Below are 19,218 nucleotides of genomic sequence, written 5' to 3'. Positions count from 1 at the left end.
CATCAAGCAGCAATTGTTGTTACAAAGAGCAAAGCAAGACTTTCTATGGCCTACAACAGAAAAATCAAGAGCCTGGGAACCCAGATAGACTTATGGCAGGTTTTTCTGTTGGTTGACAGTTTCATGTTTCTGAAATTACAGTCCTCTCTGGCCCTCAGTTCGCTCATATGTGAAAGGAGAGGAAGTTGGGAGGGAGGAAATGTCATATCAGATCATCACTTAAGTCTCTTCCTGGAGAAGCCATGACCATGGACATGACATTATTCAAGCCTCCGGCTTTCAGTGTAGTCCTTCCTCCTTCCCCCAAGGGAACCATGACCCCTCCCCTATGTCCCTATGCCTCATATTCTTTCCATGGCTCTCATGCTTGAACCCCTTGGCCCTCACATTAGCAGATAACCTGGCATTCGCTGCTCAGTGGAGCAAGAAGCTATCAAGTAGGAATTTCCCAGTGTCCTGATACCATCTCCATGAAACCACCTAGGTCCTTCCTATACTTGTTGCCTTTCCTCCTGGTCAGAAGAAGACTAGTCACGTGGTCCCTCTGGTCTTAGACAAACCCAATCAAGGATCCAGGCTTCCAACTCCGTGGGTACCTTTAGATGTTAATGATGATCATTCCACTCTCCCCATGCTCCCTCTCCTCTCTTTCCCCTTTCCACCTAGCCTTAAAATATATCAGCATTAGCCTTCCCTAGAGGTCACAGCTCCCTCCTGAATCCAATGCTGTCTTCTTTTTTCTCTTTTAGAGTCTAGCAATTTGAATGTGCTGCCTATATTGCTTATGGCTACCTCCTTAGTTTGACCTGCTGTCTCACCAGGCAACCAGATTCTGTCCTGCTATATGCTAAGGTAAAGGCCAAGGGGTTCAAGTCACTGGCTTGAGACTTTGGCAAGAGGCTGAGAAAGGGCCAGTTTCTCATCTTGAGATTGAAAGCAAGGGAAAAAGCCTATGTCCAGCTTCCAGGGCAGTGAGGCAAGAAGACTTTTCTCTTTTTATTCTGTTCAGGCTTTCCACTGGTTCCATGAAAAAGCAAAACTGCTTTTCTCAGTCCATCATCCAAAGCCTAATCTCCTCCCAGCACACTCTCATAGGGATCTTCACAGGAAGGTTACCAAACATCTGGGTACCCTGTGACCCAGTCAAGTAGACACAGAAACTTAATGGTCACTGTGCTGTCCCTTGAATCCATCTCCTTTACTATTTTTATCATTATTGATTGCTTCCTGGTATATTTCTTTTACCAGAATCTGAAGGTCTTAAACAGAGTGAGTATTTCCACTCACTTCACTGTATTCTTTGACTGGTGCCTGGTCTATGGGTAAATGAAACGTTTTGAAAGGCCTTGCTTAGTTCATCGTTTTATTCTACTAGTATAATGCGCTCAACATGACGTCGATGGCTGTCTTCCAGGTACTTTCATAAATGATTTTATCTATTAATTCATTTAGTTGCAAAGCAATCTTGGATATGGGGATTGCTGTTACCCTGAATTTACAACTAAAGAAACTGAGGCATAGAGAGGTTAAGTGAACAACTCCCAGTGACTCAGCTAGTAAATAGCCAGACTCTACTGTACAAACATCTGTCTTACATGAAAGTCTGCTGCCCTTCCCAGGACTTACATGGACTCCTTTCCTTGTAAGTCTTATTTTTTTTTAATCAAAAAGTTAGGAAGTTAAGTGACCAGATTTAAAATGCTCAGGGCATTCGTTATTCTTTATGTCCAACACAGAAAGCAAACCGTAATTTCATGAAGACATCACCACGCACCTCAGCTTGTACAATGGGATGTTTCTTTTGGTCCTTTTGGTCCTTTCCTAGGAAGAGAAATCAGCAGATTTAAAACAAGAAGCACGGAATAGGTGCTTATTCTCTCCCTCCTCCCCCAATAGCATTCTCTACTTAAAGCTGAAATGGGAACAGTCCTGCAACTGCTCAGTCTGTGGCCCAGTATAGGCCATCTGAGCCTTGAGTACAAGCTCCCTTCCCTATCACAGTATTGCCAGTGTTCGAGCTATTTTGATCTCTGTGTGACTCTAGTGCCCATACAATCATTGTATGGACAGAGCACATGAATGTGATTGATAACCCCTGAACTCAGTCAGGTGGAGTACATTGTGTCTCTTCCACATCCAAGTCCAGAGTTCAGGTGCTTATAAGCCAGCTGCTATCCATTATTGATCCTCAATATTTCCTAATACAAAGAAACTTTTTAATATTTTTTAAAAGTGAGTGTTGGGGGAAGATGAGAGATGACTCAGCAGTTAACAGACCTTGCTACTCTTCCAGCAGACCAGAGTTTGGTTCCCAGAGCCCACATGGATCAGCTCACAACCAACCAACTACGTGTAACTCTAGCTCCAGGGAGCCTTATTCCTTCACAGGCTTCCACAATCATCCAGGCATATGTGGCATTCACTCATGTAGACACACACAAATAAAAATAATAAAAACGAATCTTTAAAAATCACCACAAACACCCACATGAGACTTGTTGCACTTTTGGACCTATTGGCAATTCAGGCAGATAAGGGCTATGAATTCAGAAATATCTTAAATGCCTTTGTATCTGATTATACACAGTGGTATCTAAGCTTATTTGAAAGACATTTCTATGAACATAGCACATTAGTTATCTAACAAAAAATATATATAACATGTTAGTTTTAATTCATAGGCCTGAAGAGGAAGCTTGTTGTATACACAGAACTGCAGCTACCTTGCAAGAAGTACCATGCAGGACTTCATGTCTCTTTGCTCCCTGCCAATAACCCATGAGTTATAAATAATATATAAATTCTCTTAGAGCCCTGTGTGTCTGCATGTAGGTGAGCAGGTAACTGTGCTGTGTTTTCCAGTGAACTCTGTTCATTTTCAGTAGTCAGAGTTCTCAGAAGACATAGAAAGAATATGATACAATTATCTATGTGCATATACATGCATGTGGGTGTCCATGCATGTATGTTGGAGAGGAGAAGCACAGAGTGATTGATTGATTGATTGATTGATTGATTGATTGATTGAAGGAATGATCTAACATAATTTGGGAGTGGGCAAGTCCAAAGTCTGGAAACTGAGGCAGAGTTAAGAGACAACCTTTCTTCTTCTCTCATTTTTATTGTGAAGTTTATTTGTTTCTTTCAACTAATCGAACAGTATCAATACATGTGGGCAGGGGAACTTGCTCTACAAGAAGGTAACAGATTACAGATGTTAACCTAGGTTGGTGTTTCATTTGATAATTAGGTAGTGTAGCCAGTCCAACTGGACACACAAAACTCACATTCACAGACATTTCCCTCCACTACCTAATGTACTATGCATATTTAATATATAATGTATGGTTCCACCTACTCAATAGATAAATATATAAAGATTATTTAAACCCTGACTTCTTTCCTTCCTTTGATCTATTAGTGTTTCCTAAACAGGGGACCAGGATGGAAAATAAGCCACTTCAGCTACTTGTAATAGCTCAGAAAGATTAGCAAATATATCCTACATTTTCTCACCAAAATAGCCTATTTTACTTTTGCCAGAGAGCATATCTACTCTACTCAGAAAGCTAAATATTTCACACACAAAAACAAAAACTGTAACTTAATAAGTTCACTGTATTGGATGATATTTTGAAACAGACAATTCACCATGTGAAGAGATTTATAGGTGTCTTGGTAAGGAAAATATTGGCATTAAACCAAGATATAATGAATTCCAAACCCTCTCTGTTTTGGGTGATACAGTGTCAAAGCTTTGGATGAAACTCAAAATCCAAACTTATAAGGCAGTTTTGTGCCCAGCTTCTGCTGGTCATATTCACAAAAGGAAACACGAACTTCTCAGACAACAGGTGACTGAGGGTCCTCACTCACAGCAACATCCAAGCAGATAGGACCCACTGCTTGCTTGCTTTCAATTTGTTCTACCCATCAGCCTCCTGGCTATAGATTCTCCACTTCTCAGATACAGCTTGTGCTCAAAGGACCTCCTTTGTGCTCTTTGGGAATACACTGGTTTTCACTCTGCAGTTAGACCAACTTTCAAAGCACAATGGTATAAGATCACACATACCCAGATTTGACTGCCTAGGTTTGGATCCAACTCTACCACCACGGCTATGACTGGTTAACTGAATAATATTCCAGGATTCACTTGGTCTATATTTCCACATCTGTAGGATGGGGATAATAAGATGGCCATTTCCCAGAGCGGTTATGGATCTCAATAACTGCCAGATTGCATGCAATTAGTGTATTACACTTGTGTAATTATTGTACTTGTGTGCTGGCTAGTTTTATGTCAGCTTGACACAGGCTGAAATCATCCAAGAGGAGGAAACCTCAATTAAGAATATGCCTCCATAAGATCAGGTTATATATGGACCTATAAGGCATTTTCTTAATTAGTGATTAATGGGGGACAGCCCATTTTGGGTGGTACCATCCTTGGGCTGGTGGTCTGGGCTCTATAATAAAGTAGGCTGAACAAGCCATATGGAGTAAGCAGCACTCTTCAATGGCCTCTTCATCAGTTCCTGCCTCAAGGTTCCTGACCTGAGTTCCCCTCCTGACTTCCTGATGAACAGTGATGCAGAAGAGTAAACCAAATAAGCTCTTTCCTCCCCAACTTTCTGGTCATGGTGTTTCATTATAGCAATAGTAACCCTAACTAAGACAACTAAGACAACTTTCCTGATTGCCTTGCCTTTGACAAGGCCAGTAATGGATTCCAGTGGCAGCTGCTTTAGATAAGAGACTATTGAAATGAGGTGGAGGAAATACCACTTACTAACTAAGATGAGAGAGGCAGGGAGGAGGCAGGACAGTGATGCTCATGGTCAGGACAGAGCCAGGCATAAGGATGGAGATTGGAACAGTGGAAATCTGGTCTGCTGAGGAAGCCCCAGACAGACAACCAGTTGCCAAGAGGGGAGAAAAAGAGCAGAGGAATGTTCTCTGAGCAGACAGCACAAATCTGTGTGTGGCGGTTCCTATTCCCGCCCTCAGCTGTCTGTACACCCTAGCTCCATCCCACACCTGAAGGATACGTGTTCAGAAAACCGTGTCACATCTTTTTGATTCTGTTTGAGCATTTATGAATTAAGCACTAATGATAATAATTACCATTATGTTAGTTACTTTTCTCTTTGCTGTGCCAAAATACCTGACAGACACAACTTAGGAGGGAAGGGTTTGTGTGGGCTCAGATTCAGAGGGGTCAATTTGTCATTGTCAGGAGGCCATGGTGGGAGAAGAAGAAGCAGAGAGAAAAAAAAAAAAAAAGGTTGGTTGTCTCCTTTTCCCTTTTATTAGATCTGGGACCTCTAGCTCACAAGGTGCTGCCACCTACATTCAGAGTGAGTCATTCTTCCCTCAGATAAGCCTTTCTGTAAATGACGGAAGAGTGCCTCCCAAGTCTAAACCCAGTGATTCCAAATCCAGTCAATTGACAATGAAGATTAGCTATCGCAAACACCAGCTATTAATGCGAGCATTCTGTAAAATAATTCAAAACCCTTAGCTGAGCAGCTAGCTCACTGCAGGACAGCTGTTACTTTTGTCTTGTATTACTATCCAACTGCTGCTATGACAAATTACCACTAGGCTTAAAGCAATACAGATCCATTCTGTTAAGTTCTAGAGACTGGAAGTCTGGAATCTGAATTGTTGGACTAAAGGTGTTAGTAGGGTTGGCTTCTTCTGGGGGCTGTGAGCAGGTAGAATTGGCCTCTTTGACTTTTGCAGCTTCTAGCAGTCATGTGTTTCTTGACTTGTGTCCCATCGCCTCCAATCTCCGCTTTCACCATCATCGTTCACTTTCTCCACATCCCTCTTACATACTCTGGTTACACTTAGGGTCCACCTACACAATCTGAAAATCTTTAGGCTGATATTTGAAAAGTCTTTTTACTATCTATGCAAGTAACAGTCCCAGGTTTAGGGGTTAGAAAATGAATGGGAAAGGAGGACCATCATCAATTCAGCCATATAAATTAGTAATAGTGCCAGGCAAGTATTGGATAATAGTACAGGAAATATGAAGTGTGTAATAGGAGCTAGATTTGGTATGTATGTATCAAGCTGGATAGTTGGGTCATCATGAGTTTCTACCTGTCAGAGTCAATGCTCAAAAACCACCAAGTACTGTGATAGTTTTTTAATCCTTAAAATCCCCACTCCGGCAGTTGTTTTCCCAGCATTATCTCTGTTCTCATACCGCCCTGCTGACCCCCACCGCCTAGCAGACACCTTGAGTAGCACTGGTCCTCGCTTCAGAGTGGGAAGAAAATCATTGGCTTACAGGGAGGGGTTGACCTAGAGGTGGCTATGTTAGCCTGAAGGGTCTAATCCAAGATGACACAGGTTGGTTATGAGAAACCCCCTCCAAGTGATAAATGAAAGAAATCAGTCTAATGATGAAGGCGGCAAACCCCATGAGATGGAGCTACTTATGCTAGTAATAGAACCACCAAACTATGTCTGAAGTCCTGCCCTCTGGGCTCTTCCTTTATCTGGTCCTATTCACCCTTCATTATGAAGCAATTTGGAATCAGGTCTTTCCTTTTTTTCATTTAAATCATCTTGGAGATAAGTAGGGTTTGTCAAATCCATTTGTAGATAAAGAAACCAAGGTGCAACGAGATAAGAGACTCAACCATATTGCAAAGCTAGCTGGGAATATGAAAAGAATTCAGCCTAGACCTCAGAAACCTCATAGACAGTATTATTTCTCCAACGAAGAATGATGTATCAGGAGCTTCTTAGTTTGCTTGCTCCCTTGTTCTGACAGTACTGAGAGCTATCTGGTAGGTGTGGGCAGAATATCCACTGTAGAGAGAGCCACACAGAGGCTAGAGACCACATCTGTAACCCTCACCCTGAATGAGCGCCACAAGAGGTATCAATCACCCAGAGACTAAGTCAACTCTCATGTAGATATCCTTCTTCCTAGGTAAACTCTCCTTCAGAGATACTTACTTGAGAAATATTGTCCCTTGGTTTCTCATGAAAGCAATCTCAGCTGCATTTTAATTCTCTCCAATCAAGATGCTATAATAAAGCTCAGGAGGAGTGGAAAGTAAATAGACTTTTTTTAAAAAAAGGAATCTAGTAAGTGCTATGAATTGCTCTAAATCAAATACTTTGTTGTTTCATTTAATCACCATAACTCTCTGGGTAGAACCATTACATTCACTGGACTCCTGGGAAATTGAGGCCCTTCAGGCTCAGGACACTTACCCAACTCATGAGCCCAAATCTGAATCCCAGGCACGAACATTGAACACTGAGTACTATTTCCATAGCCTCACACGGCTTCCTCTAAAAATATCACTATGATCATTGTTCCTGGGATATTGCCTATTGCGATGACCTCAACACCATCAGGCAGGACTGTCTAGCCCAGCAGATAATGAGAGAGAACACACCAAAGATACAATCGAGGACAATGAGCAGGCAGTCAACAGGGTGCTCAGGTGAATTCACGAGGCAATCACAAAGGCCCACTGGGTACAAAAGTAACTTGGGAACATCTTGGGGACCAGATGGTCTGAGGCACACCCCAAGGACAGCTGTGCTCCCAGATTCAGTAATTACCATGTTCTTAAAACAGGGGACAATTACAAAAAGACCAATGACTCATGCCTGAAACGACACAGAAGTTTTTGTCTACCCCCCACCCCTTCCCCAGAGGCCACCAGACTTTGAAACTGAAGTAGAAGCTGCTGCTTCTAGAAGTAACGGGATGGAAAGGGCACCTTGCCAGAGTCTTTGCTTTACCTCAGCAATAAGCTGGCAGCCCATACCACAAACTAGTTCTGTAAATAAGCTGTAGTCATCTCACACCAGCTCCCGCAGGAAGTCACAATTGTGATATAGGAATTAGAAAGAATGCTTGGCCACCTGATTGCCCGCTTGCCTACTGGGTTGGATGATGAACTGGTATGCATGAAATACTCGAAGGTATTATCAGTGATAAAGTCTGCCATATAGGGTTGTTGGAGATAGATTAAAAAGGTTAATAACTTAACAGCTCCAGTGTCCCAAAAGACACTTGGGCCTTGGAGTGGAAAGGAATAACCAGGTTCCTTTTCAGGATTGAAAAAGAAACTCCATGTTTGAGGATGCATACAGAGCCAGAAAGGAGGGAAGGCAGAAGATGGCCTCTGGCTTAGTGTGGAGACAGACACAGACAGAGCTCTTAGACCCAGACAGTGAACAGGAGAGTGGGGAGTAAAAAGCAAAGACCATGTTTGGGCTAAAAGAACATCTGAAATTCATATTTAAATGTATAAACAAGGTGGTAGAATTTTCAAAATGGACTTTCCAGAGTGACAGGTGTGATGGGGATGGTAGTGGATAACGGCAACGTTGGTAGTTGCCATGGTGTGCTGGAGGTGGTGATGGAAGGAATATATGATGATTGTGTGGCAGAAGTGGCTGTGATGGTCTCAGAGTGGTCGTGAAGGGATGGAATGGCTGGCTGTAGCAGTAGAAACAGACATTTGTGTCCTAGTACTGGGTGATCAGAGACTGGGGACACTGGCATTTGTGGGGAGGTTGAGATAACATCATCATCATCATCATCATCATCATCATCATCATCATATGTGGCAGCAGTGGCTTTTGTTGGTTATGGCATGGTGTAGCAACAGTTGTGGGGGGGCAGTAAAGACAACAAGTGGTGGTGATAAGGTAACTTTCACATATGTAAAATTAGACTTAGCTAAGTTTCTATCATTCTTTCTGGCCTCTTATTCTACAAGAAACCCTCCTGGCTACTCTACTCAACTAATTCAGCCTTTTAAACATGCCCAAGTCTTCATTTTAAACTCCTCTTCTGGTCAAATAGATGAAAGAAGAAATGAACAGTGGGAGACTTGGTGCTCCTGTGTTGAATGAGGCCTTGAGTGAAAAGATCTCAGGGCCTTTCACAGCTCCTTGGAATTGCCACACCCATCTCTAAGGCACCCCAGCCTTTTTCAGCCTTCTAACAAGCTGGCTCAACGCAGGGATGAAGATAGGCTAAGCTCTGCCCCAGGAAGCAAGTCTATACAAAGATAAAAGCAGTCTTGGGTGTAGCTGGAGTTATCTCCAGGTCTTGCCAAGCCTCTGCAATCCCATAGCCCAAATATAAAATAATCACTCAGAAGCTTATATTACTTATAAACTGTATGGCCATGGCAGACTTCTTGCTATCTAGTTCTTACATCTTAAATTAACCCATTTCTATTAATCTATAAGTTGCCCTCTGGCTTGTGGCTTACTGGTACCTTACATCTTGCTTCTCATGGCGGAGGCAGCTGGCAGTGTCTCCTGACTCAGCCTTCCACCTCCCAGAATTCTCCTCTCTCCTTATCCTGCCTACACTATACTTCCTGCCTGGCTACTGGCCAATCAGCGTTTTATTTATCAATCAATCAGAGCAGCACATTCACAGCATCCCCAGCACTTGAGTTCAAATCCCATCCCTTCTACTTCCTAGCTTTGGCCCCAGGTACATCCTTTGAGCCCTTGATGAAGGAATTAAAGACAACAATATATGCAAATGAACTGGTTCCTGAGCATGCCGTAGGCTTCAATCAGTGAGACATATCAGAAGCAGTGGGACAGGACGTCAAGAAGCAGATCATTGTCACTGTCCTGGCAGGAGCAAAGACACTTTAAAAAGATGCACTTGTGCCCTCACTCTGTAAGATTTGTAAGATTTGGAGACACTAGTCTCCAAATAACTGGAGTTTCCCCAAGAATCTCATGCTAGGAGAAGAAAGAAGCTGAAAACCCATGCCAGGCAGATAGAGAACTTTCTCCCAGAAAGATTTTACATAAGTTTTAGACTCCCTTGCAGAAGAGACTGGAGCCTAGACAATGATGGATCAGTGATGGGCAGGAACACACCATAACCAGAACTGTTTAGTTACATGTACTTCTCACAGTCTATTTAAACCTAAACCTCATGTCAAGACCCCAGAGATGGACTCGGGCTATGGGGAGAATGTCACTGGGTGTCTTTATCTGTTCCTCTTCCCAGTGTGGCCACATTGAATAAATCCTCTTTCCCCTCATTTCACTATCACATGCCTTTCTACTGAGGACAAGTGGCTGAGCCTCACTTGTTAGGGCTTCCAAGACCCAGCCTCTGCCCACAACAATTCTGGTGACATTATCAGCTCAGGCTCTCATCAGTGAGCTGATGTGAGAGTGAGGGTGGGCAGGGTGCTGGAAAGTTCCCTGGTTTGTGATCTCACTGAATTCTTAAAACTAAATGTCTCCAGGCGGTGGTGGTGCGAGCCTTTAATCCCAGCACTCAGGGAGGCAGAGGCAGGCAGATCTCTTGTGAGTTTGAGGCCAGCCTGGTCTGCAGAGTGAGTTCCAGGACAGCCAAAACTACACAGAGAAACTCAGCCTCAGGGGAAAAAAAAGCAAAAAAAAAAAAAAAAAAACCCTAAATGTCCTAACTCTGAATCAAGTCTGAAACCAGTCATTCCTCCCTAGCTTATTATAGGGGATACAAAGGAATTGGTTTTGTAATGATCACCACTATTGATCACTGAAGAGCTGGTGTTTTGCTCTTTGTATGTGGTGTGTGTGTGTATGTGTGTTTACACATGCATGGGAAGGTGCACATGTGTGTGCTTGCATGTATAGACCAGAAACTGACATCAGGCAGCTTGAGTCACTCTCCACCTCATGTTTCTGACATAGGGTCATGCTGTGGGATGGTTTTACTGTATGCTGTGAATATGTGTTGCTATGATTGGTTAGTAAAGAAGCTGCTCTGGCCTATGGAGAGTCAGGTTATAGTCAGGCAGGAAATCCAAGAGAAAGACAGGAAGAAGAAAGGCAGAGGTGGGAGAGACGCCAGCCCACCACCCAAGGAACAACACATGCCAGCAGACTAGTAACACCACAGCCATGTGGCAAAGCATAGATTAATAGAAATGAATTAATTTAAGATGATAGAGCTAGCTAGCAAGAAAATAGCCATTGGCCATACAGTTTGTAATTAATATAAGCCTCTGTGTGATTATTTTATAAGGCTGTGATACTGCGGGGCTGGGTGGGACCAGAGAAACTTCCCGCTACAGGGTCACACATTGAACCTGAAGCTCACCAACTGCCTAGAGTGGATGGCCAGCAAACCCCCAGGATCCTACTCTCTCCAAGGCTGGGACTACAAGCACACCACCACTTGGGTTCTGTAGATTTTGTACATAGAAATCTACTGACTAAATCTTCACCCCAGACCCCCCCTTTGACTATTTTGATATGTAAACACCTCTTACATTTCAATCCAAACACATGGACTGGTTTGATCCTGGAGGTCACATTGAGGCTTGATTTGGAGCTTCATACAGAAAGATGCTTTCCCTCTAAAGCCACGGTTCTCCACCTTCCTAATGCTGCGACCCTTTAATACAGTTCCTCACGTGGTGACCCCCGACCACAGAATTATTTTCATTACTACTTCATCGCTGTAGTTTTGATCATAATGTAAGTATCTGTTTTCCAATGGTCTTAGGCAACCCCTGTTAAAGGGCTGTTTGACCCCCACAAAGGGTCACTACTCACAAGTTGAGAACCACTGCTCTAAGATGAGGTTTTAAAATGGATCCCATCCAATCTTACTGGTAACTATCAGAAGAAAGAGTTTAAAAGTAACATACGAAAGATGATTAGAAGACACAGAGTAAAAGCTTCTGTTTAGAATGAGCTGTAGACACACGGAGGTACATTCAGAGCCTCTGATAATTAAGGCTTTAATGAGTTTGTGTGGTAATGAGGAGTAAGTGAGTCCAGGGCAGGCCCTTGTCATAAGCACTCCTGTGACGTCATTCCCTACATGCTGGAAGCACCCAGAAGACACAGTTCTTCTTTCATTAGGCCACCAGGAGATTAGGTAGACTTCCCCAGAGAAGGTGGCATAGAAATTAGATTTGAGGGAGAGGGAGGTTTTATTACATAGAGATTCAGAGAGGGGAAAAAAATCCAGGAAGAAAAAAGTTGAAAGAAATTGCCACAGCGAGGAGAAAGGTGTAGACAAGGGGATGGCTAGAAGGCCAGCTGGAGGGAAGGTTAGAAAGGTGACGAGAGACCAGCTTGCAGGGGGCTTGAGAACCTCACAACTGACTCCATGATTCTCATAGAATCACTAAGTTCCCAAATACAGACTGGGAGACCATAAAGAATGACCTGTTCTAATCGGGTCCCCATTACAGATGAGAAAACATGGTTCAGAAAATGCAGGTGGTTGGGTGAAGGTCACACAGAGTTAGAAGCAAAGAACTTGCCAAAGCACCTGGAAGGCTTCATCTGCTCGGCTTGCTACAACACACGTGGACCCTGAGAAGTTGAAAGTAGAGATTTATAGACCCTGGAGATCAGAAGCAGGGGAAACGCCCCCCCCCCATCATCCTTCCAATCCCAACATTACACTGGGTCATAAGAGGGGCCAGAAAAAACAGTTACCCCAATGATTTATGGTGTAGGAACAGAGACCACCTACTGTGCCTGGGCCTGAAGCACATTCCACCTCAATCTTGAAAATAACACTGAGTGACCCTGGTTTGCTAGCCATATGCTAGCACGGCCTGCTGCCTTGGTGTCTGGATACAGTAGCCCCTACAGCCCTGGGTCCATATGATCTTGTTTGTGAGGAACCGGAGCTTCAGGCTGATCATGAATAAGACACAATTTACTTTTTTGGCTCTTGTGTCTGGAAGAAAATGAATCCCAGATCAAGCTGTCAGCGTGGAGGGGTGGTGGCTAAGCTCTTTACTGAGAAACCAAGGACAGCTGCAGACCCTGGAGAGGGTTATAGAATAATCAACCAAGACTCTTCTCTGGGTTGGGGCCCCAACTTACAGATGGTGTTCATTTCATGGGCCCAGCCGAACAAAGGTCACAGAAAGTCACAGCCAAGCAGAACTATAGCGGACATCTTGGCTATCCCTCTTTTAAGATGAGGCAGAAAGCAGAAAAATAACTCACACAAGGTCATAGTTAGGGACCTGGCAGAACCATGTCACCCAGCTCTCAAGGTTGGTGCTTCTTACACTGAAGGTCATCATCTTCCTCAAGCAAGAAGGAAGATTACAGGTCCATCACTTGTTATTTGAAAGGCAGTGCAAGACCATCTCCCCTGTATAGCATCTACTATCATCGCACCAACTGAGGCAACTTCCCTTTTTCCACCAAGTGTTCAGCTAACTTTCAGGTTTGGGAAACTGGTTACTGTTGGCTCAGAATGTGTTCAATATGGATAAGTTGACTGAAATACCATCTCATAACCTAGGACCTTGGGGAACCCAGTGAGTAGAGAGCTAGGAGGAAAAAGGAATAGGAAGAGATGATGAAACATGGCTCCAAGACAGTGAAGCAGGAACTTGGTTCTTCAGGGTGGCCTAAGGGAACTGAAAGAATTGGGAAGTAGGAGAAGAGCCAGCAGAGGCAGCCTGGTAAAACTTCACACTTGACAAAGCTATCCCTGCATGCAGAAGGGCATTTCCATGGCTATTGGAATTATGAGAGGTGGTTACAGATAGGTGGGCTTGAGCATCCAGCCTCACCATGCTTCCACTCACTTGTCTACGACAACAGAGTCCTAGCAGTTACACCATCAACCACTCGGTAGTTTTAAACAGGATGCCAAGATCCAGGAGCCACAGTGCTAAGGAGGATGTCTTCTCCCAAACTCCTGTGCTTTCCTAAGCTACAGGGAAGTACTGGACAACAGCAGCAGGGTGGTAGCATGCTTCCTGGAGACTCACCTGGCAGCAGCTATGAAACAGGCGAACATACAGGAAGATGTCTTAGAGGATGGTAGTTTTAGAGTCAAAAAGCAGTTAGTTAACAGCTGAAAAGGTCTCAGGGAGAGGTAATTCATTTTATTCAGCTGTTGGTTGGTGTTCTCACAGCACGCAGGCATAGTGATAGATTTGACAGCCCCAGCTCTGTTTGCAGAATGAGGAGTAAAGTCAGTCACTTCACATAAAAACAAAAACCCAAGTTTTTTGTCCAATGAATCCCGAAGCTCCTGGCTTTTGTCCCCACCCCCAGCACTGTTCCTTCCTTGAGTGACAATCCCTCCCATCCTTCACACACACACACACACACACACACACACACACACACACACACACACACACATCCTCCAAACTCTTCCTCTTCTCCAGCTCTCCCCAGCCCACTGAAGAGGCTCTTTTCTTAGCTGCCTTTGTGTAACCCACACTCGCATGAACACACGGATGCACACACATACTGAAAACACCCAGGCCCGTTCTCTGCTGCTTTACAATGGATTGATAAGACGCCATATTGGAACACATGAAATTAAGAGTGAGTCTGGCACAGCATGCTCCTTAGATGGATCCTCCCCATCCTTCCTCACAACTGTGAATGAACTTACACCTCAAAAACGAGTCACTCTGCACACTCACACACTTCCTCTTGCTGTGCCTCAGACTCTGGGTCTGTAAACAAAATGAGAACCTCACTCTAGATGTCCTTAAAAGCCCCTTGCACTTGTTAGAGCTAACCTTAAAGCAGCCCCTTTGAGGGTTGAGGCATGAGGCTGATGAGGGCCAATGGTTCATCAGGCAGCATCTTTTCCATTTCCCCATCTCATCTCCCACAGCACAGGGCAGAATCATCACCAGGCAGATTTGCATCATCCAGAGCCCATCAAGCCCCAGGAGACCCACTCTGTTAGCTGAGTCATATCTCAGCTGACAGATGCTGTTTTAGCCCCTCAGATCTGCCTGGGAATGGAGAGCATTGGAGTAGGGACCCAAGGGTAAACTTCTGCAAGCCTCTAATGGAAGAAGGCTTCACCTGAATGACCCTTTCTCAGCAGGAAGTACAGTGCAGCCTAGATATGCCTCCCCATGGCATGCTAAGGTTGCAGCAGCCACTCCCAGACCAGATCCCTGCCCTAGGGATTCGGGGCTCATTGCACAGGCCTGAGAGCTGGCAGAGAGGGAGTTGTCCCCAGCCAGGGATGGATTTTCATTACCAGCCCACCCAAATGTTACTCATCTGTGCTTTTCACAAGTGAAAATGAGAGAGGGGGTAGAGGAAGTCCTGGCAGGCTCAGGAACCCTTCTGCTTTTTCAAGGACATAGAAGTCAATATGACTTTGCTATTGAAAATGGAATGCCAGCACAGAGCAGATTCCTGATGCATGTGTCCCAGATGTTTCTGGACTATTTATTTTTGTTAATGGAAAATGGCTAAGTTAATAACCCTCATAAGCATTCCTATAGGGAGTTTGTGTCTACATGTCTCACATTTGCTTGTGGGTTTAGGAGGAAAGAAAAAGAAAAAGATATCAGACATAGGGAAAAACCCAAGACAACCCTGTCCAAGTGACAGCTGATGAAAAAAGCCTAAGCCTACATTTTAAAAAATCCAATTCGTCTAATTATTGGATATTCACAAGGCACCAAAGCTCTTCTTACCATTATCTCGTTTAAACCCTACGACAAGGAAGAAGCCACGCCTTGGAGCAGGCAGTGAGTGTCCTGCCCAACCTGCCCCAGTAACAGTGGGGCAGACGTAGAATGCCAACTTTCAAACTCCAGCTCAAGAGCCTCCCCACCATCCTACTCAACTTAGAAATGATAAGCACATGTGAGGATCTCAAGGGACCTTGGGAGGGTCTCTAATACATGCACTCTGCTTTGTGTTACCACCTTCTCCATGCCTTAAACTGGTTCAAATGCCAAGTCAGTTTCTGCCTTATATGAGAAGGACTGTGTTCTGGCCTGCAAGGAAAGGACAAGCTTCAACATCTCCACTTCCCAACATCTCCTGGAGAGTGAGTCACTGAGCTATGATGAAGGCTGTGTTCAGGGAAAGTGAGAAGGACATTGATGCAGCCAGGGCCAGGGCCAACTGCACACAAGTAAGTGACCTAAGTTCTCTGTGTTTGTCTCCCAGTTCTCAGCCTAGAGCATTGTAAGGACAGCTTTAGAATTGCCCTGGGGCAGAGTTGGCTCTCAGTAAATGATGATTACTGGGTAACTATAGAGTAATTGGGCAGCTGAGAAGTGATTATACCTTTCCCCATCTACGAGACTGAGATTCAGCAGTATCCAGGTTTAAATATTGTAGTGGTTTGAATGAAAATGGCCTCCATAGGCCCATAGGGGGTGTGGCCTTGTTGGAGGAAGTGTGTGACAGGGAGTGGCTTTTGAGGTTTCAGAAGCTCAAGCCAGGCCCAGTGTCACTCTCTCTTCCTGCTGCCTGCCAACCTGGATGTAGAACACTCAGCTACCTTCCAGCACCATGTCTCTGCCCACGTACTGCCTTGCTTACCACCATGATGATAATGAACTAAATCTCTGAACTGTAAGCCAGTCCCAATTAAATTAAATGTTTTCCTTCAGAAGAGTTGCTGTGGTTATGGTATCTCTTCACAGGAATAATACTCTAAGACAAATATGAAGGTCACATAACCTTCTTGGTATGTTTGTAGAACCTGAATTCAGTCACTTTGTCCTATAGAAATATGCAAATAACATAGGAATCATAGCTTGAGGAAAACAAGCTAGCTATAGTCTTTCATCTTCACAAATTGAATCCTAGGACTAGATGAGACCTAGCAGATTCATCTTGTTCCTAATCTGCAACCAAGCGTGAGAAGCAAACCATCTCCAGGAACCAATGACTTCATACCAGGTGCTGGGCTAATGCACACACACACACACACACACACACACACACACACACACACACACACATTTCAGGTCTTTGTGGTCTTCTTCCACAGAGGCAGGACAGGACAAGGAAGAAAACACAAACTAGGGACTTGGATAAGATGGGTTATAATTCTGGCTTAGTACTTTACTCTGTGTGATCTCGGGCAAGTGGTTCCTCTCAAAATCTCTACAGAAGAGGGAAACAAGATCCACTTCACATGAGTTGTTTTTCTATCTGATAAAACACCTACAGCACCTTAGATGCTCTCGGGTACTGAGAAGGGATACAAGGAACAAACTCTGGTTCTTATTTCTTGTACAGACTTACTTGTCAGATGTTTGCTGATTCTTGTCCAGGCCTTTCCTTCCCTAAATCACCTTCCTGTCTCTCCTGCCCAATTCTTCTGCTGTTTATAAATCACTGTGAAGCATACTTCTGTCTTCCACTTTGGTGTGATGCTTCCACATAGCCTAGTTTACAAGTGAGAAAACTGAACCCTAAGAGAGATGGGGACCTGCTCAAGATTATATCAGTACGGAACAAGCATGAAACTGACCTGGTTATCTTGCATCCAGCTCCATTTCTGTTTAAAAGTACAATAATTATTCACTTAGCACTTAATTACACCCTACACAATGGGGCAAGGGGTTGATATTGCTTGACAATTTCAAGGGACTTGTTGGGAGAAATATGGTCCATATTAACTTCACAGTGTGATGTAGTGGGTAGCTGTTCTGATTATGACCTTGAAGCACCACCCCCTAGAGAACTGCTATACCTGCTTATGACCTTGAAGTGTATGCCTCAGGGTGTGGCCTCTCTGGACCCTTAAGACCTGAGATGCATGCACGAGGCACTCTCTTGGCTCTCTCATGGTTTGGATGCTGAGTTGGACCAGACAGATCTTGGACCAGGTTTTTCAGGGCCCTATGATAAATCTCCCATGCTGTAGTGAGTTTTATCTTCTAATAAATTCATTTGCCTTTTATACAGACTCCATGGATTTCTAGCTATATCTGGCACCCAACATGGGGCTCAAACCCATGACTCTGGGATTAAGAGTTCCATGCTCTACCAACTGAACTACCTGGGTTAGTACTGTGGAAAATAGTGGAAGCATAGGTGGACCTGACAGACATGGGCCCCTTTAGAGAGTAAACACTTTTGAGGGCAGACACTATACACGTATTAAAATGAAATATAGTAAGCACTCTGATAAAGTATTCCAGCAATATGAGACTCATCAAAAAAAAGGCAGTCAGCAATGCTGAGGCCTCAAGAGTAGAGAGGAAGATTCACTTGGAGGAGGGTTGGCAAGGGACAGAAATAGGCTGAAGAGGAGAGACCACAATTTCCTTGAAGAACTAGAGAAGATGAGTGTGGTAGGTGTTGGTGGGCTTCAGTGAGTCGGGAGAAGAAGGGCTGGGTCAGGCCTTCAAGGCAGATCGAGAAACCTGTGTGTCTAAATAAGACAACACAAGACCTTCAACATGTCTTCAAGAATAGAAGGATTTACATTTTGGAAAGATTCCTCAGGCTTTAGTCTGGAGGAAGGATTGAGGGTGAGAGATAGACAGAGATAGACAAGGTTCAACTAAGTAATGTAATCGCTACAATGGAGGCAAGGAGATGTTGGCAATGTTCAGCCATTAATATCAAATGGGCACCAGTCAAATGGAATAGAAGAAAGCCCAGAAGGCTAAGCTGCTGTGTGGCAGGGACGATGGCCATAGGAAGGGCGTTAAATGGAGGCAATGGCTCTTAACTAGTTTACACAGACTTATTTCAGCATTAATATATATATAAATAATATTTGCTCGCTCTCTCTCTCTCTCTCTCTCTCTCTCTCTCTCGTGTGTGTGTGTGTGTGTGTGTGTGTGTGTGTGTGTGTGTGTGTGTGTGAATATGAGGTATGGTGGGGTTTAAAATGGAGTATTTGTAAACCTAGAGGATGAATATGAAGGCTTCCGTGCATGTCACCTAATAACCATGGACTAAGCAAAGGGCTTTCCTGTTCATGGTCTAAATCTTGGGCTCCTGGTGAGACAATGTGACTGTGAGAGGATCTGTCACTTGGAAGAATGAAGTCACTGTTCCTTGAAAAGGATACCTTGCTGTGAACTGACCATTGATCACAGCCAGAGCTGGAAGCCAAGTTTAAAAACACCTGCTGGGGCAGCCAGATTTTTGTCTTGGACTCAGCCATAATGGCTCTTACTCTTGAGTTTTTAGATATCATTCCGTTTTCCTAGGGAGGCAATTTGGTGAACAAAATTTCAGTTCTTCTTGATTCTTTGTTTCGAGTTCTCTACAAGTGCCAAACCTTCCCAAGTCTTTTTAAACTTCCATCTGCACCTTGATGTTTCCTTGCAAGGACTCCAGATTCCCACTTATTCCCACAGTGAGACCTTAGGTTTGAGTGTCCTCCTTGCTAATTTGCAAACTAAGATAATCAAACTAGAAAGCAGCCATTCAGTCAGTCAGTTATTCAAGTCCTCCTACCAAGATAGAGAA

Source organism: Peromyscus californicus, unplaced genomic scaffold, assembly GCF_007827085.1.
Source record: "Peromyscus californicus insignis strain IS unplaced genomic scaffold, ASM782708v3 Scaffold_20__1_contigs__length_68692818, whole genome shotgun sequence".
In the NCBI taxonomy this organism is placed as follows: domain Eukaryota; kingdom Metazoa; phylum Chordata; class Mammalia; order Rodentia; family Cricetidae; genus Peromyscus; species Peromyscus californicus.
This window is presented reverse-complemented; position numbering follows the sequence as displayed.